This window comes from Pristis pectinata, chromosome 34, assembly GCF_009764475.1.
Source record: "Pristis pectinata isolate sPriPec2 chromosome 34, sPriPec2.1.pri, whole genome shotgun sequence".
NCBI lineage: Eukaryota > Metazoa > Chordata > Chondrichthyes > Rhinopristiformes > Pristidae > Pristis > Pristis pectinata.
In genome coordinates, this window is record NC_067438.1 from 14,754,601 (window position 1) to 14,764,857 (window position 10,257).

Here is a 10,257-nt window from a genome sequence, read left to right on the forward strand (position 1 = left end):
ATCGGGGTTTTTCTAGAGTCATGGCCTCACAAAGCTTGCACACAGGGCTTCGGCCCATTGACTACATTCCGACCATCTGCCAACAATTTAAATTAATCCTATTTTAACAGCTTCACATTCCCATCATCTCACCACTGATTCTACCACTCGCCCATACTCTGGAGGGGTGATTTACAACAGCGATATGATGATCAACCGACACGTATTTGGGATTTGTGAGGGCAACGGAACACCCGTGGAATCCGATGCGTTCAGAGGGAGAACGTGTACACACCCCAGAGGGCCAGGAATTTTACTGCTTCGATTACACTGAATTTAATATTAAAACTACTCGTAATGAGTCTCTTGATAGGTTCCAATAACTCCCTCTGAATGCAAGGCCTGTAGTACTCTCCAGAAATGTGAGAGTCCCCTCTTTTTTTGTAAGCTCCCGCCAAACGGCCTCATTTTGAAGAAACTTTCTGGTTATCTTCCTTCCTTACAGCACTAATGGATCCGTCACTAATATTGCAATACTACCTCCTCTTTTACATCCTCCTTGACAGAACTCTGTATTCTTTATCGTGGAATGTTGAATTTCCAGTCCTGCCCTTATCTCAAACACATCTTCGTGATAGCAAAAATATTATATTCCCGTGTGATAGGTAACACCCATGGTTCAATTGTCTTGATTGTGAGAATCTTTGTTTTTTAAAAATAGCTGCAATAAAGCTTTGCGTTCCTCCCTTGTGCCTTGTCGTGTCTATTGAAATGTTTTCTTCTCGCTGTGAGTGGGAATATCTGGAATTCTCTACTCCGGACAGTTGTGAAGAAGAACAGATTGCTTTCTTTCAGACATTATAGTAGACCAAAGTGGAAGTGACACGGTTTTCTGATGTGGCCTGGGGCAGACTAGTCATAATCATTGTTAAAGGCTGGGGTAGGGTTGAGTAGCCGAGTTGCCTGTTCCGGATCATGTATGCTTACATTCCGATAACTGCTTTGCTATCTCAACTGACGTAGTTTTCAATCTAGATTTAGCTGTTCCGCACCCACTACTCCACTCATACTTAGTTCCATGTCTTGCCAACTTGAAATTTATTGTAATTACACACCTACTTCATCAGTCGAAATGCTGCTGGACTGGATAATCCTGCAAGGGGATTAACCCTTTCCACATGCAGCTCTTCCTTTTAATTGTGCAATATTAAATGAGTAATCTCCCAGATAATTTAATTTTCCAGGCTCATCAGCAGAGCCATAATGGATTATATTTTTCCAAACCAAAGTTCTTTGAGATATTCAGCCGTTTCCATCAGCTTCAAGTATTTATGCTTTCTCTGCAATGTAAACACTTGGACCTTGTCCTAAAGACACTTGGATAGGTAGCGAATAAGAACACTTTATCCACAGAGGAAAATATTACAACCAGAGTTCATGAGTTTACGGTGAGGCGTAGGTGGTTTAGAGGGCATATGAAGGGGTTTTCTATCACCCACAGGGTGGTTGGGATCGCAAACGCATTCCGTGAGTGTGTGCTGGAGACAGAGACTGTCACATTGAGGGAGTATCAAGATGAGATTTTAATTCGTCAAAATCCAGAAAAAGAAATTGAATGATGAAAATTAGATCACATTGTCTTTTTTGATAGCATTAGGAATTGCAAATGCTGAACAGTGGAGGTTGTTGACAAATGATGGGATATCTGGCATGTGGGTGTCTTACAAAATGACATACGGAGAGGTTTGGACAATGTAATCCTATTGAGATTAAGGGAAAAAATAGCAGGATTAGTAAACCCTGTTTGATCATGAATTTTGAGTTTATGGTCAGGTAAAAGAAAGAGTCATATGTCAGGTGTAGTCTCCTGTTCTGAAACGAATGCTTTGAGCAGTTTTAAGTACGTAGGATTAGGCCAAAGACGGAAATTGGAGGGGCGGGGTCTCTGGAGGCCAGCGAAAATGTATTATCTTTGGCAGTTAATACCAAGCAGAATGCTGAAACTCTCTATCTTTAGGTTAAGGGCGAAAGGGAACTAGGGAAAGAATAGGTCTCATGAAGAGTCAATCTGGCCAAGCAGAGATTTGTGTATACCATTAGCCAAGGATGAGGTACCAGGAGACTGGAGGGGAACTAATACTGGACCTTTCTTTAAGAAGGGCTGCAAGGATAAACCAGGGAACTACAGGCAGGTGAGCCTGGCATTAGTTGCGAGGAAATTACTGGAGTTTGCTCTAAGAGACGATACGTTATGCATTAAGAAAGGCAAGGACCTATGTGACATAGTCAGCAACGGCCATATGGATGGGAGATTTGGCCTCACTCATTTGATTCACTTTCAGAAAAAGTGACCGATTGTATTGATCACAGCAGGTTGGTAGACATAGACTTTCGTCACGCCCTTGTACAATATCCCGTCTGGGAGGCTAATCCGGAGTTTTAGATCACATTGGATCAGGTAGAGCTAGCCAATTGGATACAGAATTGCCTTGGTGGTCGGTGTCAGAGTGTAGTCGTGAAAAATTTGTTTCTCATATTGGACACCTGTTTCCAGTGGCGTGTATCAAGGATTTGTGCTGGATCCTTTGACTTTTTAGTGCTGTATGGCTCACTGACGCCTTGATTCTTTGTGAAGTTTTCATATTCTCCCTCTGGTCACGTGTGTTCCACTTTCCTCCCACATCCCAGAGACGTGCAGGTTCGTAGGTTAATTGAAAACCATAAATTGCCATCGTATTTGAGCAGGTGGGAGCAGCAGTCTGTTGAAATGTACACTGATTTTACAGGGAAGAATGGTTCCCGGACATGCACAGTTGATGACTGCGTATTGTGGAATGGTTAATATGTTTCATTAAAATACCACTATTTAAGTAAGAAATGCCGGGCCGTAACTCAAACAGTGACGCTGATTTTGAAACAATAAAGTTGTCAAAATATGTGGGTAGTTTTAACACAAAACAAAGTTGACAGTCGGAAGGAGTCGTCTTGTTTAACTGATACAATCAAAGGCACAGGGGAGTTAATTTTGGGCAAAGCTAAGCTCTCGAGTTAAAATATTTGAATGCAACACTGAAAATGTATGTTATATCCACTTAACCAATAGGGCTTTGTCTATTAGTTTCAACAATAAAATTCTGATGAATAGTCATCTTTAGGACTTTGCTGGTGCTGGAGTAGCAGCATTTCCAGACGATTCGACATTGCTTCTTTTAATACCACGGCACGTATTAATCTATTTTTTTTAAGATGTTACACAATATTAGGCAATCCGGTGAGTTAAATGGATCAGGAATGTGCGCACCGGAGAGTTCAAAGATAGTCCAGGATATGAGTCCCGCTGAGGCAGATGAAGAACCATCAGGACCTCCGAACAAAGTAAGAGCAGGTTATTGAAGTTTTACACCACTTGAGCAGTTAAGAAAGTAAGCATGTGACATATAAAGGGCTAAATCTTTATTGGAAAACTAAAATACATATCCCAGCTCTGAGCATTATGACAGGGCATAACCATGGAAGACCTGGGAAGATTGCAAAAACAAATACAACTTGCATCAGTGTGTGGCCAGTAAGCAAATTCAAAGTATTGCCAAACGCGGCTAATAATGCTCGGACAGATATGTGAAGGTTCAAGAAGGTAATAACAGTTCCGGACTGCAGCTGTGCCTGTGGTGCAGGCAGGTAGCCTGTGATGTCGCAAGATGTTACAATTCAATCTACTAGGAGCATGATAACATGTTAAGGAACACCAGGACAATGATTCATTGATTCAGAAAATGGAAGAACTAAAATATCCAAAGGACCGTGTTGCTGAAGCAAGCAGCAGTTCTGACAAAATTGGAGATGATACGTGAAAGACTCCCAGTCTCGGAATTGCTCAAACTGCAGGAAAGAAAAAGTGTCAAAGGAGGTTGTCACATAAAAGGTATGTTTTAAAGGGAACACGATTGCAAGGTCCTAGCATATGGTAGTTAGCACGAAATATCATGAATAAACACTCAGTATCAAAGGGTATTTTAAAATATGCAGTGTCTTCTCTGCGAAAGACAAGTGAAAGGCAGATATCTCAAAGGAAGACGTGTGTTTGATGGCTTAGGGGGCCGTGGATTGTGCAAAGTGAGATTATCAGTTGACCTTTGCTTCGGGTGAAGTGCTGCCAGTGCAGGATGGAAAGATATTAGATTTGCAGAATCATACTGAACTTTTGCGGTGCAAAATGTTCGGACCGTCTTCTTCTGCGCTATCAGCCTGTAAGTCCGAATGACTGCTGGCTCGGTGATGCAGAGTCTCAAGAAAGTCAAGTGTTAAGTGAATAGCTACATGCTTGTTCAAAGATAAAGGCAGTAGAGTGCTTCATGGGGAACGTTATAGAAAATTCCATTGCTCCCAAAGTTAGAGAGAGAGTGGGAAGGACGAACAATGTTCATTTAGGATGTGCCTGAATTCGTCGTTTCTGTGTCCTGATGAACATTGTAGGATATAAAATCAGGACAACAACATCTCGCGTCTTTTCATGAGTCATGGCGTCACACAGCGTACGCAAAGAGTTTCGTCCGATGATTCCATTCTGACCATCGGCCATCTGATTACATCAATCATTTTTATTGTTTTCACATTCCCATCATCTCACCACTGGTTCTACCACTCACCCAGACACTGGGGGCAATTTACAGTAGCGATATCATGATCATTCCGCACCTATTTGGGACGTGTGAGGAGAGCGAAACATCCGGGGAAATCCCACGCGGTCAGAGGGAGAACTTGCACACTCCACACAGACAGGAATTTTACAGCTTCTGTTAGGCTGTGTTTCATATTAAACTTCTCTTGATTAGCCTGTTGGTGTGTTCCAAACTCTCCCTCTGAATGCAATGTCTGTAGTATTCCCCCGAAATGTAAGTGTCCCCTCTTTGTTTGTAAACTCTCCCCAAACGGCTTCATTTGAAGAAACTGCCAGGTTATCTTCCTTCCTTACAGCAGTAATGGATCCTTTACTGTTATTGAAACGCCACCTCTTCTTTTCATCCTCCCTGACAGAACTCTACATTCTTTACCTTAGAAAGTTGAACTCCCAGTCCTGCCCTTATCTCAAACACATCTTCGTGATAGCAGAACTATTATATTCCGATGTGTTAATTAGTACCCTTGGTTCAATTGTCTTGCTGGTCAATCTCTTTGTTTTTAAAAATAGCGGCAATAAAGCTTTGCGTTCCTTCCAGTTGCCTTGTCGTGTAGGTGAAAGTGTTTTCTTCTCGCGTTCAGTAGGAATTTGTGGAAGTCTCTACCCCGGAATCCCCTGGAGAAGAAGCAGATTGTTTTCTTTAGGTCAGGGGACGAAACCTAAGGGAAACTGGATCTGTGGACTAGATGTGGCCTGGGGCAGACTAGTCATAACCATTGTTAAAGGCTGGGGTAGCATTGAGTAGCCGAGTGACCTGTTCCGGCTCATCTATTTTTATATTCCGATTACTGCTCTGCCACCTGGACCGACGTAGTATTTCGTCTATATTTAGTCGTTCCACACCCACTACTCCACTCATACTCTGTCCGATTCCCTGCCAACTTGAGCCACATTTTAATTACACACTTATTTCATTCGTTGCAATGCTGCTGGACTGGATAAACCTGCAACGGGATTAACCCTTTTCACATGCAGCTCTTTCCTGCTAATTGTGAAATATTACATGAATAATCTCCCAAATAATTTAATTCTCCGGGCCCATCATCAGAGACACAATTGATTATATTTTTCCAAACCAATGTTCTTTGAGATGTTCAACAGTTTCCTTCAATTTAAAGAATTTACGTCTCCTCTCCAATGTAAGTATTTGGACCTTGTCTATAAGATGCTTGGATAGGTCGGGAGTAAGAAAATATTCCCCATAGAGGAAAACATTACAACCATAGATCATGGGTTTAGGATGAGGAATAGAAGGTTTAGAGGGCATATGAAGGGATTTTGTATCACCCAGAGGGTGGTTGGAATGTGGACCGCACTTCAAGAGTGTGAGGTGAAGGCAGAGCCCGTCACATTGAAGAAGTATCAAATGAGCTTCCAACTCGCCAAAATACACAAAGAGAAATCGATTGATAACAATTAGATCACACTATATTTTTGATAGGATTAGGATTTGTTAGCAAAGTTTGTTAGCAAAGGAATGGATATTTGGCAAGTGGGAGCCTTTTAAGATGACATACGGGGAGTGAGGGCCAACACAATCCTATTACGGTCAAGGTCAACGCTGGGAGGATTAGGACTTTATCGTCAGGAAAAAAAGAAGGAGGCACATTTCAGGTGTAGTCTGTTGGTACGACGCGTATGTTTTGAACAGTTTTAACACGTAGGATTACGCTTAAGAGGAAATATGGAGGGACGGGGGCTATGGAGTCCAGCGAACATGTAATATCCTTGGCAGGTAACGACAAGGAGAATCCTGAAACTTTCTATCAGTGGATTAAGGACAAAGCAGACTTGGGAGAGCGTAGGTCTCATTGAGGGTCAGTCTGACCAAGCAGAGATCCCATTATCCAAGGATGGGGTACCAGAAGACTGAAAGTGAACTAATACTGGACACTTCTTTAAAAAGGGCTGCAAGGATAAGCCAGGGAACTGCAGGCAGGTGAGCCAAGTATTACTTGCGTGAAATTTACTGGAGGTTGTTTTGAGAGACAGGATCGATCTGCATTAGGGAAAGCAAGCACCTATTAGAAATAGTCAGCATGGCCTTGTGCATGGGAGATTGGGTGTCACACATTTGATTGTTTTTTTTAGAAACGGTGACCAATTGTATTTGTCAGAGCAGGTTGGTGTACTCATACTTTAGTCATGCCTTTTTACAAGGTCCCGCCTGATAGGCTGGTCCGGATGTTTAGATCACATAGGATCAAGTATGAACTAGACAATTGGACACAAAATTGCCTTGCTGGTCGTAGTCAGAGTGTAGTCGTGGAAATTTGTTTCTCAGATTGAAGGTCTATGACCAGTGGCTTGGATTAAGGATCTGTGCTGGATCCTTTGTTTTTTCTCTGCTGTATGGACTTCCGAAAAAAGTCAGAGCAGGTTATTGACGTTTTACTCCATTTGAGAAGTTAAGAACGTAAGAATATGACACAGAAAGGGCTCAAATTTTATTAGACAACTAAAGTACATCTTTCAGCTCAGATTATTAAGACAGGGCCGGACCATTGAAAAGCTGGAAAGATTGTAAAAGCAAACAAAATATGCTTCAGTCCACATTAAAATAATGCGTGTTCAGTAAGCAAAATCAAAAATAATGCCTACCGCAAAGCATGTGCTGAGGGAGGTTAGTGAAGGTCCAAGGAGTTATTAACAGTTCAGGACTGCAGATTTGTGCGGTGCAGGCAGGAATCTTGCAATGTCACAAAATATTCCAAATCAATATATTAAGAGCATGCTAGCGCGTGAAGTAGACCCAGGACACTGAATCATTGATTCAAAAAATGGAGGAGTTAAACTATCCAAAGAACCGTGTTGTGAACCAAGCAACAATTCTCATAAAGTTGGAGATGATACATGTAAGACTTCCAGTCAGGCAATAGCTCAAACTGCACAGAAGGCAAAGGGTAAAGTAAGGATGTTACATAAAATATCTCTTTTAAAGGAACATGATTGACAGGTTCTTGCAAATGGTAGTTAGCACATAAGATCAAATCCCAAACATTAAGTATTAGATGGTTCTTTTTAAAGACGCCGTGAGCAGGTGAAATACAAGTGAAAGGCATTTATCTCAAAGGCAGACATGTGTCTGATTGCTTACGGGTGCGTGTATTGTGCAAAGTGAGATTATCAGCTGACCATTTCTCAGGGTGAAGTGGTGCCAGTGTAGGATGGAAATATATTACATTTGCAGAATCAGACTGAAATGTTGCAATGCAAAATGGTAAGACGGTGTACTTCTGCACGGGCAGCCTGTAGTTACGAATGACCCCTGGCTCGGTGATGCAGAGTCTCAAGGAAATCAGGTGTTAAGTGAATAACGTGTCTGCTTGTCCAACGATAAAGGCAGCCGAGTGTTTCATGGGGAACGTCCTGGGAAACTACATTGTTCCCAAAGTGAGAGAGGGGGAGGAACGGACAAGGTAAATTTCGGATGTGGCTGGATTCCTCCTTTCTGTGTCCTAATGACGATTGTTGGACAAAAGATTAGGTCAGCTCTAACTAGTGGTTTATTTAGAGGTATGGCGTCACGCAGAGTGCATATTGGCCTTCGGCCCATTGATTTCATTCTGACCATTAGACAGCCATTTGCATTAATTCTATTTTATATTCTATAAGGTATGATATCTTGATTAGTCACATGTATAGAGAAACGCACAGTGAAATGCATATTTTACGTAGAGTGTTCTGGGGGCAACCCACAAGTGTCGCCACTCTTATCAGTACCGACATTCTACATTTTAGGAAGAGCTTCTTCCCCTCTGCCATCTATCGAAATCTGACAGCAGAGGTGTCCCCATGAACACCAGCTCGTTATTCCTCCATTGCAGCATGTATTTACTTCTGCAGTAATCTCTACATCGTGCACTGTACTGCTGCCACAAAACAACAATTTTCACGACATGTCAGTGATAATAAACCTGATTTTGATTCTGATCGATATTCTCTTCACGCTGAGTGTGTGAATCTCCAATATTCTCTCCCGGGGAATCTTGTAAAGATAATGTCATTGGAAGTTATTAAAGAAGGAGCAAATATTTTTTTTCTTAATGTCAGGGTACGAGTGCCATGAAAACTAACAGATGACATGTGCTCTGGGCAGTTTACTCATGATGATAATTAAAGGGTGGGTTCGAGGTAACTAGCCGGGTGGCATTTTCTGACACATGTTTTCTTAGGAATATAAGTGCTCTGCCTACTGGATTGACGTAGTTTTCCGTCTATATTTAGCTGTTCCACACTAAATACTGCACTCATACTCTGTCTCATTCCCTACCAACTTGAACTTTATCAGTTCGCATGCTGCTGGATTGGATGAATTTGCAGCGAGCTTAATCCTTTCCACCTATAGCTCTTATATTCCAATTGATTCATATGAATTGAAAACTTTGCAAAATAATTTAACTCCCTGGGCTCTTCAGCAGGGATATAATGGATCCAAAGTACTGCGTGAAATTCCGCAGTTTCCATTGTTTCAAGACATTATATAGAACACAGTACAGCAGGGTATTGGTCTTTCAGCCTATTTTAACCTACTCCAGAATCAATCTAACCCGTTCCTCCGACACAATCCAAACCCCTCTATTCTCTTACATCCAATTGCAAATCTGAGTGTCTATTGAATGTTCCCATTATACCAACCTTTACCACAACCCCCGGCCGTGCATTCCAGGCACCAACCACTCTCTGCGTAATAAACCTACCTCCGACACCCCCTAAACATTCCTCCATTCAAATTAAAAGGATGTCCTCTGGTATTAGCTTTTGCCACCGTGAGGAAATGTGCTGGCTGTACACTCTATCTATGCCTCTCATAATCTCATACATCTCTCATCCTCCATCCCTCCAAAAAGCAAAGCCAGAGCTTACTCAACTTTTCCTCATAAGACATGCTGTCTAATCCAGGCAGCATACTGATAACGTTCCTCTGCACCCTGTCTAAATATTCCACATCCTTCCGATAATGAGGTGACCATAAATGACCACAGTACTCAGTCAGTACACAATAAAAGTGGCCTAAATAATGTTTTATAGGGCTGCAACATCACCCCGCGGATCTTGAACTCACTGCCCAGACTAATGAAGGCCATAGAACTATACGCCTTCTTAACCACTCTATCATCTTGTGCGGTAACTTTCAGGGATCTATGGACTTGGACCCCATTATCCCTCTGTTCTTCCACACCGCTAGGAATCATGCCATTAACTTTGTTCTCCGCCTTCATTTTCGATCTTCCAAAATACAGTGGCATGCAAAAGGTTGAGCACCCCTGGTCAAAATTTCTGTTACTGTGAATAGCTAAGCGAGTGAAAGATGACCTGATTTCCAAAAGGCATAAATTTAAAAATGACACATTTCTTTAATATTTTAATCAAGATTACTTTTTTTTTATTTCCATCGTTTACAGTTTCAAAATAACAAAAAAGGAAAAGGGCCAGAAGCAAAAGTTTGGGCACCCTGCATGATCAGTACTTAGTCACACTGCGTTTGGCAAGTATCACAGCTTGTAACCACTTTCTGTAGCCAGCTAAGAGTATTTAAATTCTTGTTTGGCGTATTTTCATCCATTATTCCTTGCAAAAGGTTTCTAGTTCTGTGAGAT